General features: G+C 43.8%; 2 non-coding genes across 2 annotated transcripts; both read left to right on the top strand.

Moving 5' to 3' along the window:
* Positions 1-1,333: 1,333 nt before the first annotated feature.
* On the top strand, positions 1,334-1,427 carry trnai-uau (transfer RNA isoleucine (anticodon UAU)). Its single transcript has 2 exons — positions 1,334-1,371; positions 1,392-1,427. It is a non-coding gene; the product is annotated as a tRNA-Ile (tRNA).
* Positions 1,428-3,243: 1,816 nt separating this feature from the next.
* On the top strand, positions 3,244-3,316 carry trnav-cac (transfer RNA valine (anticodon CAC)). Its single transcript has one exon. It is a non-coding gene; the product is annotated as a tRNA-Val (tRNA).
* Positions 3,317-19,095: the final 15,779 nt, after the last annotated feature.

Below are 19,095 nucleotides of genomic sequence, written 5' to 3'. Positions count from 1 at the left end.
AAGATTCAAGAGCGGATGAAGATTAACTTCAAGTACCGATCAGTTCCCAACTAGGAAGAGCTCCAGTGTCATTTTCCAACATAACAAAGGCTGCCTGTCATAGTCCCTTCCAGCACTTGGTTCAGGAATTGTGCCTTAATCACCTCGTTTAGTTACCAATCATTTCCAGGTTCGACTAACTACAAACACCTGCTTTCCATCAGCAAATGCAGTTTAAAAACCCTGTGATCACAACTCGGAGCTGCCAGTTCGTTGGTCGACCCGTGCACGAGTAACCTCACCCCATGGCTCTTAGGACGATCAGTTCTAACTCTAGCATCGTTTCTGAATTCTGTACTGAAACCAAGACTCCGGGTAAAGTTCCTTGGCACCCATTCCACGCTCGCTACGACGGTATCGCCTCCCGACTCGGCCTCCGCGCCCGTTTTCAGCACCTGGGTTCGTTCCACCGCCCAATCCTTGCGACACTGCCATCCAAGTCTCGTCTCTGCTTTCCGCCGGAGAATGGTGAGATGCCGCTGTTCCTTTAATACTCAGACTGTAATTGTCGCCTGCCACCATTGCTCATGAAAAGTTCGCCTACTGAGTACCGAGTGCTCACTTGTTCTCCACCATCCATAGCTCTCTGCTTACATCCGCATGATCATAAGGCTCCCCATCTCCCCATCTTCCCTTCCGGTATCGTAGTAACACCTCCCCCCCCCACCATACCAGACAATGATGCAGCCTGTCAGAATGTTCTCCAGCAGTTTTTTGAGTTCATTCATTAATCTCCTAATGAAGTACTGGATAGCCGCTGTCTTGCCTTCTTTATAACTGCATCGATATGACGGGACCAGGTTAAGTCCTCAGAGATCTTAACACCAAGGAACCTGAAAAACTGCTCCCTCTCTCCACTTCTGATCCCTCTATGAGGATTGGTATCTCTCTCCTTCCTGAAGTACACAATGAGATCTTTCGTCTTACTGACATTCATTGCAAGGTTGTCGCTGCGACACCACTCAACTAGTTGACATATCTCGCCCCCGTTCGCTGTCTCGACTCCATCTGAGATTCGACCAACAATGTTTGCATTATCAGCAAATTTATAGGTGGTATTTGATGTGCACATTTGCTGACTCGATATGCACATGGATGTAAGGAAGGTTGAGGGATATGGACAGTGTGGAAGGAGGGATTAGAGTTTGAGTGCCTTTGATTTGCTTTTTAGCTAGTATGGCAATACATTGTGGCCGAACGGCCTTTTCACGTGCTGTATGTTTTTAGGCTCTATATCTGTAATTTTTTCCTAAATTTTCTTTCCTTATGTAAAAACACGCCTTTGCAGCACTGGGCTCTGGTGGCGCAATCGGTTAGCGCGCGGTACTTATATGGCAGTACACGGCGGAGAAATGCCGAGGCTGTGAGTTCGACTCTCACCTAGAGCACTCGTGATTTTTAATGCTTGCAGTGCCCGAGTGACTAAGCGTCTCTGAAGCTGAGCATTCCACTAAAATGTTACATTTGTTTATGTGCTTCTGAGATTGTTATTTGTATTTAACTGCGAATCGATGCACCTTTGAGTGTGATCTGAGCAAGAGAGTGTAAGTTTACAAACGTTGCAAGAGATCCTCCCTCATTCACTAAAAGGCATGTGCTCGCAGGGCTACAAACAATCTGCCTGTTTGGTTCTTTAGTTCAACACGCGCAGCCTCACTTCCCGTTGTTGAAAGTGTCCGAGCAGATGGTTCCTTTGCTGAATTAAGGCAGAAATGTCCCCCACATTCCTGTCTTCTTAGTTCAATTAACCAAATGCTGAAGCAAAGATCTCTACCTTTCCTAAAACTATGCGTCAGAAACCCTCTAATTACACCTCATCTTGGTTCGTTGTGTTGTCAATTAAACTCAATATTTACTTGCATCGGCGAATTGTTTCAGGCACCTGCGAAAAAAAAGAGATATTAATCGTAGCCTCAATAGGTACAAATGGTATGGAGATGCTGATATCTCTCTCCCCCTTTATCAGCATGAATCTGAATTCGCCTGTACCGATTTATAAAACAATTCTCACGTATCCGGAGTTCAGCAAGCCTCTGTTAAAGAGACGACAGCTCCGTCGTTTCTGCTGACGTCCTTCCGGCTGGAGAAAGATCACTGTACTGCGACCTCAGAGCTGATCGACATGCCGCTCCGTTCCTGAAGGCTGTTGTTACCAAAATAATTTTCCTTCACAATAGGTTGTTTAATTGGCCGATGATGTTTTGGTCTGGTTGCGATCCCACGGAACAGATTGGACCGTGACCATTAATGAAATATCAGTGTGACGGTGTGTCTGGTGTCCGTGCGGACTCGGTGGGATGATTAGCCGTGATTCGTTACTATACAGCTGGCATCATCTCACAAGTAACCCTGGCTTGTAACGCGTCCTGTTGTATATAAATGTATCGGCACGTGGTTCACTCACTTCCTTCATTTAATTTGTAATCTGAGGTGAAGAGAACGGACGAGGCAGACAGGGTAAGAAAGCTGAAAGCATTGTTAAATTTAGCACGTGAGCCCGAGCGCCACCCTGTGGAGACTACTGGAAGCTAGAGTACAGAAGATGTTTTAATTCCTTGCCTATTAATACAACACATTTCAGTTAACTGTCACATGTCGCGCCTTAACCAACACCCCACAGGAAGTTGTTAATGCATATCTCTGTATATGGCGCATAACCAGAGAACCATCGAACATCACAGCACTAAAACAGGTCTTTTGACCCTTCTTGGCGGTGCTGAACCATTTTTCTGCCTTGTCCCACTGACCTACACCTGGCCCATATCACTCCATAGACCTCGCATCCATGTACCTATCCAAGTTTTAATTAAATGTTAAAAGTGAGCCTGTATTTACTACTTCATCTGGCAGCTCATTCCACACTCCCACCACTCTTTGTGTGAAACCCCCCCCCCCCCAATGTTCCCTTTAAACTGTCGCCCTTAACCGATGTCCTCTGATTTTTTTCTCCACTGGCCTCAGTGTAAAAAGCCTGCTTGCATTCACTCTATCTATACCCATCATAATTTTAGATACCTCTATCAAGTCTCCCTTCATTCTTCTACGCTCAATCAAATAAAGTCCTAACCTACTTAATACGTGTTACTGAAAACGGGAAGGAAAAAAGGGCAATGTTTTGTTCTTATTGCTGCATTTCAGAGCAGGGCGGGGAGGGGGTGCTTCGGGTCATTGCTCAAGAGCGCAAAGCATTGAGCGCTTTGCACGGTTTCTGTGGTGTAGTGGTTATCACATTCGCTTCACACGCGAAAGGTCCCCAGTTCAATCCCGCGCAGAAACATTGTTTGGGCTTCAGTGCTTCAAATGAACTTGAGACTCAACTTTTCATTTTGTGCTCAAGTGTATTGTCATGAGCATCCAGGTGTAAATATAATGAACATTCGCTTTTCTAGCAAAGCGCATTGTTTTTCAAACCTGGCAAAGATAAATTAAATAAAGAAGAATTAATAGAACTTATATATAATCTACAGGAGAACATAAATGGATTTAAACCTAAGGAAGTTCGTGGATAACGAACACTGCGTAACGGGAGAATCAGCCTTCAACCCTATTATCATGTATTGTCGCATGAGGATGCATTGTGGTTTCAACGGAGCTCACATCTCAAATGTTCCCATCCAGACAAACATCGGGAAGAATAACCGTGTGCTGCAAAATTTCAAACCTACTTTAAAATATGAAATCGCTTTCTTTTTCCTCCCCCCTGTTTTCCACGCTTTCCTAGTCTCACCATACATACTCGCTGTTCAAATTCTCCACCACAGTATTCTAGGTTCCACCTTTTCAGTCTGCCTCACCCCATCTCTCTCTCTATCTCTCCCTCTCTCACACACACGCACACTCAAATACACACACACACACACACACACACACATTTAGTCACTCTGCTTCTCCTTGTTTTCTCTGTCGCGAGCAGCACCACAGCCACCCCACGTCAACTGCTCAAATATTGGTGCTTCGTACAGTTTAAGCCGCGGTGGAAACAGTTGGTAACATCAGCACCTAAAGTTTTCAGGTCTCGAATCTGCGATCTTCCGATGATATTGCAGCGCAGACAGAAGCCAAATATCTTACCACTGGTATCGCACATTCCAGTCCAGTTAAAGGACCAAGGAGGAAGGAGGAAGGACTGATCACAACGCTGACATCGTGGTTCTGCGGGAATGTGGAAAAGTATGGTTAAAACCTTCCTGTACAATGACGGTGATGTAAAACAGGAAAACCGGGTACTGTTTAGTTTTGAGACGAGGTGACGGTGGGAGATCACATATCGGTACATAGTTGGGATCACAGTCCTTTTCAATATGTCGAAGTTGTTGTGATTCCATGTAAAATTCAAACATGGGCGAAATATTCCGCCCCTGCATAAGGGTCAGTAACTGGCCGTAGAGGTTCTCCCGCAACGTGAACATCAGGAATAAATACTTATCTCGGAATACGCTCTGCCCCTGACTCAACGCGCAGCCCGTGTAGAGTTACTCTGAAATAACTCCCAATATTCCCAGGTTACACTCTTAACTCTATCACCTTATTAAAACCTTATGGACGGTCATTATAATCAAACCGACCACAATTATATTATTTAACATTTCGGCAACGTAATGATGCTTTACTCCAGGATCCCCACAGTGATGTAAAATGTTTGAAATGTATGCCACTGAAAAGTGATCACTGAAAATGTATACTGGGATATCAATGGAGTACAGTTCGAAAATAAAACCTCGCCATTGGACGTTAATGAACAGATGGATGGTGTATTGACAGTGGTAATTTGTCCTGCTCAGCAGTCACGAGTTTGCATGTAAAATTCCATGGCAACATTTGAGGTTTTGTGCTTCTTCGGTCCGGATCCTGTGCCTCTTTCCCACGGCCTCCTGTACAGTGACATGCAAATGTTCGGGCAGCCCTGGTCAAAGTTTCTGCTACTGTGAATAGTTCAGTGAGTAGAAGATGAACTGAACTCCAAAAGTCATAAAGTTAAAGATGAAACATTCTTTTTTTTCTGCATTTTAAGCAAGATTAGTGTATTATTTTCGTTTTGTACGATTTTAGAGTGAAAGAAAATAAAAGGATCACCAAGCAAAAGCTTGGGCACCCCAAGAGATTTGAGATCTCAGATAACCTTTACCAATGTCTCAGACCTTTATGAGCTTGTGAGGGCTATGGCGTGTTTACAGTCGTGTTTAGGAAAGGCCAGGGGATGCACATTTCAAAGCTTCATAAATACCCTGACTCCTCAACAATCAACAACCATGGGCTCCTCCTGACAGCTGCTTAGAAAATAAATAAATGATGCCCCAAAACAAGAGAAGGCTAGAAGAAGATAGCAAAGCGTTTTCAGGTAGCCGTTTACTCAGTTCGTAATGTAATTAGTAAATGTCAGTTAACAGGAACGGTCTGGAAGACCAAGAAAACTTTCGGAGGGAACTGCTCGTAGGATTGCTGGAAAGGCAAAACAAAACCTCCGGCTGACTACAAGAGACCTTCAGGAAGATGTAGCAGCCTCTGGAGTAGTGGCGCACTGTTCTACTCTGCAGCGACACCTGCACAAATATAACCGTCATGGAAGAGATATCAGAAGAAAACCTTTCCCGCGTCCTCACCACAAAATTCAGCGTCAGACGTTTCAAAAGGAACATCTACACAAGCCTGATGCATTTTGGAATCAAGTCCTACGGACTGATGAATTTAAAATAGAACATTTCTTATTTGTTCTATATGCATAGAAAGGTAAAATATATACTATATACTAAGACAAACGTTTGACTAACTGACGCTACATAAACCGACATGCCTGTTCCGACTTCAAATCCGTTTTAAAAACGGACTCAAGAACGGACCTCATAACCCAGAAACAGCCTGTACTTTTAAATCATCTCTAGATTACTTTTCATACCTAATACAATGTAAATAGTTGGTATACTGCAATGCTTAGGGAATAATGACAAGAAAAAATAGTCTGTACATGCTCAAACAAGGAGTGCTGGAGAAAGATCCTCCGGGTTTTCTCGATTCACGGTTGGTTGAATACGCGCATGCGGAATCCGCGGATAAGGAGTTCAGACTGTACACTTTGTTGAAAGCGTAGACAAGATTCTAAATGGGATATAAATTCAAATATAGAAGATGCAAAGACAATTGGGAGATCCTGTGCAGGATTGTCGAAAGGGTAAATGCAGGCTGAGTTGGTAGTAAGGACGACAAATGCAATGTCACCATTCATTTGGAGAGAACCAGAGTACAAGAGTGAGGCTGTAATGTTGAGTCTGTATAATGCATTGGTCAGACCGCGCCTGGAACAAGATGAACAGCCTGTGTCCCTTATCTAAGAACTGATGTCCTGGCATTGGAAAGAGTCCAGAGGACGGTGACAAGAATGATCCTGGAACGAAAGCTTTAATGTACTAGGATGGTTTTATGACTCTGTCTCTGTACTCGCTGGAGATTAGAGGAAGGAGTTAGGGTTTTCTTTGGAAACTATCAAGTACTGAAAGGCCTAGGTAGACTGGACATGGAAAGGATGAGTTTAGAGTCAAGAGAGCACAACCTCAGAATATTAGGACGCCCTTTAGGACAGGGATGAGGAAAAGGTTGTGTCACCAGAAGGCTATCGATATGTGGATTTCATTGCGGGGACATCTGTGGAGTCAACTCAGTTGGTAATATTTCAGAAACTTAGAAATCCTACAGCATAATACAGGCCCATCGGCCCACACACCTGAGCCGAACATGAGTATAATTTAGAAATTACCTGTGGCTATATATAGCACTCTATTTTTCTAAGCTTCATGTACCTGTCCAGGAGGCTGTTAAAAGACCCTTTTATATCCGCCCCCACCATCATCGCCGGCAACCCATTCCACGTAATCACCACTCTCTGCGAAAAAAACCCCCTAAACCTGACATCTCTGTACCTACTCCCAAGCACCTGAAAACTGTGCCCTCTCGTGCTAGCCATTTCAGCTCTGGAAAAGAGCCTCTGACTGTCCACATGATCAATGACTCTCATCCTCTTATACACCTCTATCAGGTCACCTGTCATGCTCCATCGCTCCAAGGAGAAATTGCCGAGTTCACTCAACCTATTGTCATACGGCATGCTCTCCCATCCAGGCAACATCCGTGTAAATCTCCTTTGCACCCTTTCAATAGTTTCAGCATCCTTCGTTTAGTGTGGTGACCAGAACTGTGTACAGTACTCCAAGTGGGGTCAGACCAGGGTCCAAAAATGCGGTAACATTACCTCTCGGCTTTTAAACACAATCCCATTTTTCAGCGGAGATTGTCAGGTTCTTGATTACGAAGCGTGTCAAAGGTGACGGCGAGAAGTCAGGAGAATGGCATTGAGAGAAAATATATCAGCCATGATGGAATGGACGGAATGGCTGAATTCTGCATCTATATCTTCTGGTATTATGGCCAAATTTATTAACAAACTTTAATAGAAAAGCGTTGATATTCATGATTCCCAGCCAAGCACTCTGTGTGACAAAAGGTGAAGGCTCTGGATTCAATATTTCATCCCCGAGAAAAACCCGTCGCGACGAGAATGTTATTCCAACCCACACGTGCAAACACAATGGATTAGCCATTCATCGCCTTAACCACGCGGCCATCGCGTCAGCTCTTCAACGTTTGAGTTTTATTGTTGTGAGCTTTACGATCCCTGCTTAAGTTTCACACGTTTCCAGTTCTATTTTCCTTGGCTGCCATGGTTACCAGAATTCCTGGGCATGGATAAGGAAGGCTCCAAGCGATGTGCCCCAACCACAGGAGAATGGAATTATATTTATAGGCACCTCAGACGCTCTGATCGTGCGGCGTTGAAAGTATCAATCTCGTGAAGTTTAAACCCGAGAACTTGTGAGTATTTTCAGTTGTGCAATGAGCAGTGGCCAGGTGTGCAAATGCCTGGAGTCCATTTTAACTGGTTTATATTCAAACACATCTACTTCGTAAAATATGCCAAATTTTCAATGAATCAAGCATTTTTAAATGGAGGTATAAAAAAGGATATTTAAATATTCTTTATTAGATTGACAACTTTATTAGTTACACTCTTCACATACACAAGGAGCAAAAATCCTTACGTTATATCTCAGTCTAAATGTACAATGCGCAAATTTATAGTAATTTATAATAAATATATGTAGAACTCTATACTCAATATAACATAGACATACAGTTGTGCCAGCATGAATTATCCAGTCAGATATTCTGGTGGAAGGAGCTGTCCTGGAGCCCGTTGGTCCTGGCTTTTATGCTGCAGTACCGTTTCCGGGATGGCAGAAGCTGGAACAGTTTGTGATTGGGGTGACCCGGGTCTCGAATGGTCTTTCGGACGCTTTATACACACTTGTCTCTGTAAATGTCCGGAACAGTGAGAAATACACATCTTTTGATGTGATGGACTTTGATGTGAAATTCCCGAGAGGACCAAACCGCAAAGAAATTTGTTTTAACTCAACAGCCTATTTTACAAGGCCTTTGCGAATCGCAACCGACGCCTCTCTCTGCCGTAGGGCCCTCTGAGCTTCCGGCGGCACTGCAGAATTCTAGTCCCCAGGAAAAGCGGGCATGGCAAATGGCGCACTGACACTATAAAGATGGTTTTTGGTTCCACCCCGACGGGAGGGTGGTGTGTCCTCCAAGCTTGTTTTTGCCCCCGTGCCACCTGGCCCATACACAGGCCCACATGGGCAAAGGGGGGAATGCAGCATGCAATCTATCAGCAATGGTAGGCTCCCGGATAACATCAACAATACAGGAAATTGTTCGTGCGTGAATAATTTGACAGAGCCATAATTAGTGCAAATCGCCGGCGAAACTCGAGCATCTCCCGATGCCTAAAATGCAGATTGAAAATTTTCAAATTGATTTCGTGTATGCGCCGCCGGCGTCGGGACATAAATACAGGTTAGTGATAGATGACATGTTCACTCGATGGGTGGAGGCCTACCCCACACGAAAGGATGATGCTCGAAAAGTGGTAAAGATATAATGGAGCGAAATAATACCCCGGTACGGAATACCCATGGGAATAAACAGTGATAGGGGAACACATTTCACGGGTCGAATGCTGAATGATTTGGTACGGGCCATGGGGTTCCAATGAAAATTTCATATCCTTTATCAGCCCCAATCCTCAGGGATAGTAGAAAGGATGAATGGGAAACTGAAAGTAGCCCTGTTTAAAGTGCGCCGGGACAATCATCTATTCAGGCAGGGGGCTCCCTCGATAATGTTATACTCTATGCAGAACAGGAAAAATAGGGCCACTGGTCTGACCCCTCATGAAATCCTTATGGGGCGCCGCGTGACTACTGTCATTCGAACCCCTGTCACCACTGAGAGACTGGCCCTGATCTGGAACGATGAACAGACCCCAGCGCATGCGCAAGCATTGTGCAAAACGACCGCCGAACCGCATGAGTGAGTGAGACAGGCGCAGACCCCTGTGGGAAGCGAGAACATTCATCCTTTCCAACCCGGTGATGGGGTAAAGAAAGCTCTCTCTGTCTCCTAGGTGGAAGCGCCCTTACACAGTGCTGATAATAACCTGAACTGCGGTGAAGGTTGAAGGAAAAGGAGATGGATTCACGCTACGAGGTGCAAACGGCACCAGGAGTTGGAGGACAAGAAAGCATGGAGCTGACAAGCCAGATGTTTTTATGGGGACTGATACTGCGGGGAGTCAGTGTGGCCTTGAACAGAAATACTCCTTTGTCTTTATGTCACACTCATGCCAGTCGTTAAGGGGAAGAGTTGTACTCATGTTGGGTGTGTGTAAAGATTCCTCAGCATGTCGCCTAGTGAACGTCCCTGGAAGGAATCCCCATGAGCGGAAGCGAAATGCTTTCGGTGCAACTTATGAACCTATTTGACACATCCTATTCCAGCTTTAGAAAGAGAGACTGGCAGAAGGATTGTGATGTCAGCGAAGGGGATTGTGGATGTACCTATTGAAAAGGATGGTACTTCCCTACCCCGACGGAGGGAAAAAGGATGCCCTCCTTTCAGTCAGTAAATACTCGGACATCTGTAAATGGAATTTGTTATTGGAGTACGGCAGGGGAAATGGGACATTTTTGAGTAACAGCTCTTGTACTGAACGGACAGTGGGTCCTCCTCCGCTTAATCCTAATGGAACCTACTGGCTATAAGGGAAGGAGCTTATCCTTGGCTTCCAGGGCCGCCAGGTGAAAGTGGGAATGTGCCCCCAGGAAAGTGGACGGGCTGCTGTTATCTGGCCCACATAGTGCCCTCCATGCATCCTATAAAAGATATAACGCAACTTCCTTTTTGAAGGCGAAGTAAGCGAGGGATAAGTGAAAGTGAAAGGTTTTAGATGGTAGCATTTCCCTCAAAAGGCGTGGTCCGAAATTCGCGAGAAATTGTTAATATGGCAACTGCTCGAGAGAAATTGGCCAATGGCACTGCCGATGTCCTAACTGACGTGGAAGTGACGCAGGTGAAAGACCTAACAGCAGAGGTAGTTGCACTTAGAATGGTAGCATTCCAAAATAGAATGGCCCTGGACATTCTCTGAGCCGAAAAAGGAGGGACAAGCGCCGTGGTAGGGCAGGAATGTTGTACGTATATTCCCGATGCCTCAGAAAACATAACTGACCTTAGTCAACACATAAGGGGAAAGATTAAGGAGATTAGGAAGATAGGGATAAGGATAAGGATTTTGGTTCATGGCCGAAATGGCGGGAAATGATAATGGAATGGTTTTCTGGCTGGGGAAGCTGGATTACCCATGGGATAATTATAGTAGCAATGATATGTGTTTTAGGGTGCTGGGCATGAGGAGCATTACGATTGTATTGTGACCAGTTAATGAAAAGAGCCTATGATACCCCAGAGGATGAGAGAAATGCGCAGTAAGCGAAACTGGTGGGCAGAGGAGATACATCCTGACAAAGAAGTACCCTTTCCGGAGCGATATGAACCCCCTATGAGGAAGAGGAGGAAATACCTCATGAGGTGTGTTGATCTGAAAGGATCAACAACGAGGGAATTGTTGAAGAATCTAAGACTCTTTGGATATGTAGTGGTTAACTTAATCGCTTGTGAAAGCTCTTAAAATTTATCTAAAGTTTTTGCAGGTCTTGGAATTCGGCTGAAGTCATTCCAAGAAAGATGCTGTGGCCCCGCATTTAAGTAATGCTCCTGTTTGTTGCAATCAAATTCTGAGATCAAAGTCACGTTATTTGTTGAAATCTAGTCCAAAGTTCAACGCCAAGCAATGCTCTTGTTAAGTGCTTTTAGTCACGTACTCTGCGTCTATATAATGAAGCTGGTCTGCAAGACAAACAGAAACCCCAAGCACCGCTCTTAGGTAAAGAGACTCTCCATGATATCACGTATAAATAAAGTCCTTTAGGCTGAAACGATTCTCTGAGTCGGCCTGATTTGATTTGTCCGCTGATCCTGAGATTTATCCTCAACAAACTACATGTCGTGTATGCACTTTATGTCAACTTGTATATCTACAGCAGATTCTACCTGTTAATATTATTGTATTGCTTTAATATTTTATTTTATGTGCTGTCTGTGATATACGTTCAGTGATTTGCACCTTGGTCCCTGTTTCGTTTCGCTGCATACATGTGTACAGATCAATAAAAATATATCTGAACTTCAGCATTAAATTGAACTTGAGTGTTGAACAATTTCGATATTTCACTCTGACGCGATCTTTGGACCATCAACATAATTAGGCCCTTCAGCCCATCGTGTCTGCTTCGCCATTTCATCTTGGCTGACCCCGGCTCCCACGCAACTCTATAAACCTGCCTTCTCACCACATCCTTCGATGCCCTGGTCTATCAGGAAACGATGAACTTCTGTCTTAAATACACCGACGGACTTGGCTTCCACCTCAGTCTGTGGCAGGATATTCCACGGACGCGCTGAAGAAAATCCTCTTTGCCTCTGTTCCAAAAGTTGGTCCATCAAATTTGAGGATGTGCCCTCTTCTGGGTACCCCCACTATAGGAAACATCTCCACCACATCCACCTGTCTAGTCCTTTCAAAATTCGTTAGGTTTCAGTGAGAACCCCGTGTATGCTTCTAAATTCCAATGAATACAGACCCAAAACTGCCGAATGCTCTCCATAAGCCAACCCAGTTCTTCCCGGAATCATTCTCGCGAATGTCCTCTTGACTATCTCCAATAACAACGGATCCTTTCTGAGATCTGGGGCTCATAGCTGATGACGTCACTCCAAGAGCGCCTCACTACTGACTCATAAAGGCTCAGCATTATCTCCTTGCTTTTATATCCTGTTCCACCTGAAGTAAATGCTGGCATTGCATTTGCCTTCTTTACCACAAACTCAGCCTGTAGCTTAACCTTCTGCAAGTCTTGCACGGGGACGCCCAAGTTCATCTGCATCCTGATGTTTGATTTTTTTCCCCATTTTGGTAACAGTCCGCAGTATTGTTCCTTTTCCCAAAATGATGAACATTCTTTTCTCCACACTATATTCCATCAGCCACATTTTTGCCCATTCTTGTAGTTTGTCTAAATTCTGCTGTAATCTTAGCACTACCTACCCCTCCTGCTATCTTTGTAACATCTGAAAATCTTGCCACAAAGCCATCAACTCCATTATCCAAATCACTGACAAAAGTTGGAAAAGTATGTTCCCAATACTGACCTCTGAGGAACACCACTAATCACTGGCAGCCAGCCGCTGCCGCCTCCTGTCCGTCAGCCAGTCCGCAATGCATGCTGGTATCTTCCCTGTAACGCCGATACTTCCTGAAAATTGAAGTCTTCGCAATTGTAACAGAATTTGAATCTGGTGGAATGATGATGCACATTGAGAGTGGCTGATGCTCAAATTGGCGGACGTGCTGATTTACAAAACTATCTGATATGTTTGTAGAGAATTGCTTAATGTAAATAACCCCGGCACTGAGATGGACTTGACATTTGATTTACCTCAGCCCCGAAGGCAGTCAGAATATCATACATCATCGACCTAATTCCGATGTACTCCGACATACGCATGTGTACATTGATGAACTGTGGGCATTATCTCACGAGCAGTGGCGGTTCTGCATGGTTGCTGGCGTACTCCCGTTTCGTATCACATACCCGCCAGCGCACATACACACTGTGGTTCATTTCCACACTGCGCGAATTTATCTAATTTACAAAATGTACTTTTCAGGAGTGGGCATCACTGACAGTGTTCAGTGTGCATCACCACTCAAACTTGTATTCTGGCACCTTCAGAGGCGCCGACTTAGCTCCACTCAAGCACATTAACCCCCGGTGCCAGCACTGAGCCGGTAACTTTGTATATAATATTGTATGAGATCATAACAAAAAAAAAAAAACAAAATTCTGTGTCTCCCTACCTCCAACAGTGCATGATGTAGGAAGTTCCTTATCACCCATATACTTGACGATGAAAGGTGTAAGACAATCTTCCACATGGCTCTTTAAACCCGGAATATCGTAGCGAATACTCGGGTCATACTGATCTCAGCTAACGGAAAGAAAGTCTCACTGACATCCTCTTCTATTTCATTGGTAATGTTGATTGCCCAGTGAAGGTGCAACAATGTAATCTCTCCGACGAAGTCTGAGCAGTTTCATGGGAACAAGCGGCTTCGGTCCCCACACTGAAGTAATGTGGAGGCACAGACGGCTTTAAACGATTAAATATCAGCGTTTTCAGTGCTGATGGAGGTGATTTCTATCTGCTTGTTTGGAGTAACCATATCATATATAACTCCACCAGCTATAACAGAATATATCATCAGTGACGTTAGAGTCGCGTCACTACCCCATTGCCGGGTTGCCGCATCAATTGTTTGGTTTCAATGACGTCACATTCAGGAAGGAATCACAGGAAGGAATGATGGACAAAGACTAACGGGTTGACATCAGACTGGATCCATGATGAGAAAGGCTATTGAGAGATTATTCTGTGAAAAGAAAAGGCAAGCGCAGCATCAGTAATGTTACAGTCAGTGGGAATCAGCAGAACGCTGTGTAACAAATGCAGTTACGGAACGTAGCGGGACCTCTTCACTGAGTTACTGTGGGACAACGAAAGGACCCTCCTGGAGCGATGGTCTCCGCAGGCGAGGGGAGCGCTGACGTCACTCCCTCGGGGGTGGGGGTGCTCTGTTGTGGAATGTGAATGAAGGAGCTTCATGATCCAGCTGCTCAGACTATCAGCTGGGGAACAGGTGGCACCGGAGCGGAACATCAACCCTTGTTTTTTCAAAAGCTGTAAGTAACGTCATTCATTGCACAACCCGCCTACCCGTGACGGAGAATTCGTGTTTCCCATAAATTAGCAGGGTATCGTTCTCCGAGTCACACGCTGATGTGAAATGCACAATGGGAGATAATTCAAGCAATCGAACATGAGTCGACCGGCGATCCTACTGGTGAAAGACGTTTGTTACCCCGTTCTAGTGGTGTTTGGTTTACCCGGTAAGTCGTATTAATACAGTGTCTAACAGCTATCGGCCTTCGGCAGGACATTGATATTCTTTATGAAGTATGATCCGAAGATGCGCCGCAATGTGTCCATTGTAGAAGCTGCTCAATAGTCGCTGTATCGTTCCCTGTCCACACGGCCGGTGAGGAGACTTTCCTCTGGACACAGGAGGGCGTCTCCTCATGTCCGGTGCAAAGGGAACGGAGGGATGCCATCGCTGAAATAGCAGTAGTGTTTCGCTCAGGAGGGAATGCATTTTCCATCGTGCCTGACGGAGAATAAAAGTGTACTACAACACTAAAAGCGGCCATTCGGCCCGCCATGGCGACCTGAACCTCTGTGGTTCTATCTACCGGCGCCTGACTAATATTCCCCTACCTCCCTCCCACCTTGGCCCTTTACAAGCTTATCTTACGTGGTACAATAGATCCCGCAACGTCCGCACAGCAGGGAGCTGTTTCCACACGCAGCAACCTCTGAGTAAATAACCTCTCTCAGATTACCCCCGAAGCATTTCAACTTACACGCGAATCCTATGATCGTTCAAAATAGTTTCACACAATATGAGAGGAAATGGCTGAAATTCATTGACACCAATTATACCCCTAATGTATACAAAGATTTCTCATTCCCGTCAGTATCCTTGTAAATATTTTGAACTCTGTCACGAATTTTGATATAATTCCCGTAGGAAGGTGAGTAGAAATTTAAACGATATTACGAATTCGGCTTCAATTACATATTGTACAACTTCAAATGAATAACTCCACCCCAGTGCTCAGAGTCCTGATTTGTGACGGCCGATGTGCAAAATGATCTCTGTGTTTACCCAGTGTTTTACTTTAAATGAATGATGAATCTGTATTTACAGCTCCTTTTCTTTTATGCGGAGCACCTCACAACCTACCATTCACCATGCAATGGTAACCTGGTTTACCCTCCTGCAGGGCAGCACATTACCCAGGCTCCCAGTAAATTATACGTGCTATTTTTCAGCCCGTTTCCAGCTGGTGAAGATCACAATGCGAAGTGCCTTTCTGTCCTGCCTATGCTCACCCTCAGACCACCGTACTAAACAGAAATACATCCGGACATATTTCAGAAATAAGTTGTCAGATTCACCAGTCTTCCTCCTTCAGGGATGTCTTTATCTGTTGTGTCTTTTTTTCTGTTGCAGCTAATTTGTTAACAATTATTATTCTGTCCCGGGGAAAATGCGGTCTTTCCAAATGCATCTCTGCCTGCATGACGATGATCTATCGGTCATTCTCATTAATGTCCTTGTCTATGAGATTTTAATATTCCGCCTGTCAAGTTCATTTCTGCAGTATACGGAAGTCCTTAAAGCAACGATCTACGTGCTGGCGGTCACTCTGGAACTATCACGGTGGTACACGGTGGCCTTCACCTGTGATCGATATGTTGCCATATGTTGTCAGAAGTTTAAAACAAAATACTGCAGAGTGAGGACAGCCAGAATCCTGGCAGCAGTAATACTGGCGGGGCTTTGCTTGGAGAATATACCCCTCTTGTTTGCATTTCAGCCTCAACGGATAATTGGAAATATTTCGTGGGGTATTCGCCCGAAATTGGACATCTTCAACTCGCCAACGTTCGTCGCGCTCAGCAGATTAAAATCCTTTCAAAACCTGGTGTGTGCTTTTGGTTTAATAATTCTATGTAATGGGATGACGGCCAGGCATATCTTGCTGGCCAGCAAATCCCGGAGGGGCTTCCGAACCCATAAGAGTAAGATTGAACGTGACCCGGAAATGGAAAACAGGAAAAAGGGCATCATATTACTGTATTACTGTTCTGCTTCATGCTATTTTGGCTGCCATCGGCAGTCACCGATTTTATCGCCAGCCTAACCATGTATTTTGATCGCGACTATTACTCTGCCCGATATATCGCTGCTCAAACCGGGGTTCTGCTCACGAACATGAGTTCCTGTACAAGCACGTGTATTTATGCAGCCACCCAAACTAACTTCAGGGCAGAGTTGAAAACGTTGATACTGTCTCCTTGGACGCTTATCCGGGAATTGATCAAGACAAATGTAAGATCATCTAAGGCTTTCTCCCCGAAGTAGAAAACAGTTCCAGCTCGCACACGTCTTACAACAGGCAACGTTTTGTAAAGGTTCCGCGCTTTCAGTTTGATAGGAAAATAAAACATATCATTTAAAACATCCCGATGCTGATAACTGAAAGTTTATCATTCGTATATTATAAGAATTATTTCGAGGTAGGAATAAAATGTATGAATGTGTGGAATGGGCCAGATGGAACACAGTATTGAATTAGGACAAGCGTCATTTCAATGTTAAAGAAACCAGACTATTTGCACCCAACACTGGATCTCTGTAAATCAGCAGAGATCTACGGTCAATAACACCCTTATTCCATATTTCAAGATCTGTCAAGCCGTATCATCTGAATCAGTGAAAAAGGGGGGCAAAAACTTTTCGAATACGGCACAACAGCCTCCAAAAACTTCAGCAGATATTGAGAATAGAAAATATTCTTTCTCCGTAATTAGTACAAGAATACAAATTTTGGAAAGGCGTTACATAGCCTTTCAAAGATCCTGTGTTAGTTTAGCTTACGTTGTGTGGTTCCATTTATTTCGTGATCGGCAGTGCCACTCAGCTGTACCAGAACCTCCTCAATTGACCAGACACCCCTCCGCAATAGAAGACGATCCTCTATTCCCGATCCTGCAGACATTATATTCGATGTTACCCCGCGAGATGCCTGGTTACGGAAATCAGTCCTTACAGGAGTCAGAGATCTACGTCTAAATATTTGAGTACCTTCTATGAAAACTAATAAATAAGCACACGGTTTATTCCTTTTCAAATTGATTTTCTTAAATCATGTACAAATGATCCACATTCGCTTTCTAATTAAATCTGAATATGGTTCATATTTTAGGGAGGCGATACTCTCACCAACGCTCCACAGCACGCTCAGCAAACCCATCCCCAAAATGCCGGGATTCCGTGAAAACTGATTTATTCAGATTATTAACAAGCAACACGAGAAGCTGATTCTCGAGGAGTCTCAAGGTGGCGCTTACGGAGTGAAACAGTTTTAGGCTTCGCTCCAATCCTTTTGCTTTTTTCTACCAATAAGCGCCCCCTAATTGACCAGTTTATACCTATTCTAAAGGGGTTCATACTTATAAAATCTTTTTCATCCGTTTAAATCATTTTCAACCCGTTGAAATGTCCAAACAAAAGGAATCGAAACAGACGAGAGAACCGTTAACTCTGGAAGCAATAGCGAAACTTATGGACGAGAGACTTGAAAAACTGGAGAATAAATTAACCTCAAAGCTTTCTACGTTCGACGAAATTTTAAAGACAGTCGATGCAAAGCTTCAATCAATTACACTGGATTCACAACAACAGCAAGCAAGAATTTTAGTTCTTGTAGATGCCGCTCGCCAGAAAGATCGCAAAATTGAAACTCTGCAATAACAGCAAGCTTCCACGTCCCAACTGCTGGATCGTTATAAATCTAAAATCACTGATCTTGAAAACCGCTCTCGAAGACAAAAGACATAATTGGGCCTCCGGAAAATTTTGAGAACGGTGATCTCACTGTATTTTTCTCTAAATTTTTATTAGACGTCTTCGGCTCAGAAGTACTAGATACCTCTCCAATAATCGACCGTGCACATCGCATTTCCCGTTTTCAACCAGCTTCAGGTACGAAACCAAGTCCAGTGATACTCCGGATCCATTATCCTCATACCAAAGAACGTTTGATTCGGGCTTCCCGGAAAAAGTGTATGATCAGTTTTAATGATTTCAAATTTCGTATTCCGGAAGACTAAAGTCCCGAAGTTTTAAGGGCAAGAATGGCTTTTAAATCGGTTATGTCGGAAATTCATCAGGACGGCTACAATCAAGCGCTGTTATTTCCTGTACAATTGAGAGTTACCCTCAATGATGGGACCTATCGGCTGTTCAAATCTCCAGCGGATGCTCAAACATTCCTTAAAGAATAGTACTTTTTTTTTACTACGGGTTGACTAATGTAATCATTAGTCTATAGATTTGGATCTTTTATAATTTGATGATTTTTTACGTGATTGTTAACAGTGTATTTCTTACCAACGGTAAATGTCCGTTTTTATTGGTTTATCCTGAGTTCGTTCCTTTAATATTATTGTTCTGTTAGTTCTGAAACTAACTCATTAGGTTTTTCTTTTAAATTTATATACATTTTTTATACTTTTAACGTTTAAATATTAAGGGTTTTTTTATAATAAAAACTTTTCTAAGATGTCGTTTCTTTTCCCCAAAGACCTTAGTGCTGGGATACGTCACATAAGTTTAAATTTTTTTGACTTTTTTAAATCTTTTTTTATATATATATAGAATAATAATCTTATAGTTTAATATTTGTTATACTAACCCTTTCTTAAAATATGGGTGGTTTGTGTCTTTTTTTTCTTTTGTGTTTGAGTTGCCGTCTTGAGACATGGGGATGAATTTAGTATTAGATTGCCTGCTTGCCTCTTTTTGGCTTTTTTTTCCTGGGGTTTTGAGGGTGGAGGGAGGGGGATCTTTCC

This window comes from Hypanus sabinus, unplaced genomic scaffold (assembly GCF_030144855.1).
Source record: "Hypanus sabinus isolate sHypSab1 unplaced genomic scaffold, sHypSab1.hap1 scaffold_1582, whole genome shotgun sequence".
NCBI lineage: Eukaryota > Metazoa > Chordata > Chondrichthyes > Myliobatiformes > Dasyatidae > Hypanus > Hypanus sabinus.
Note: the sequence above shows the minus strand (reverse complement) of the source record. Positions and strands in the feature narration are given on the sequence as shown.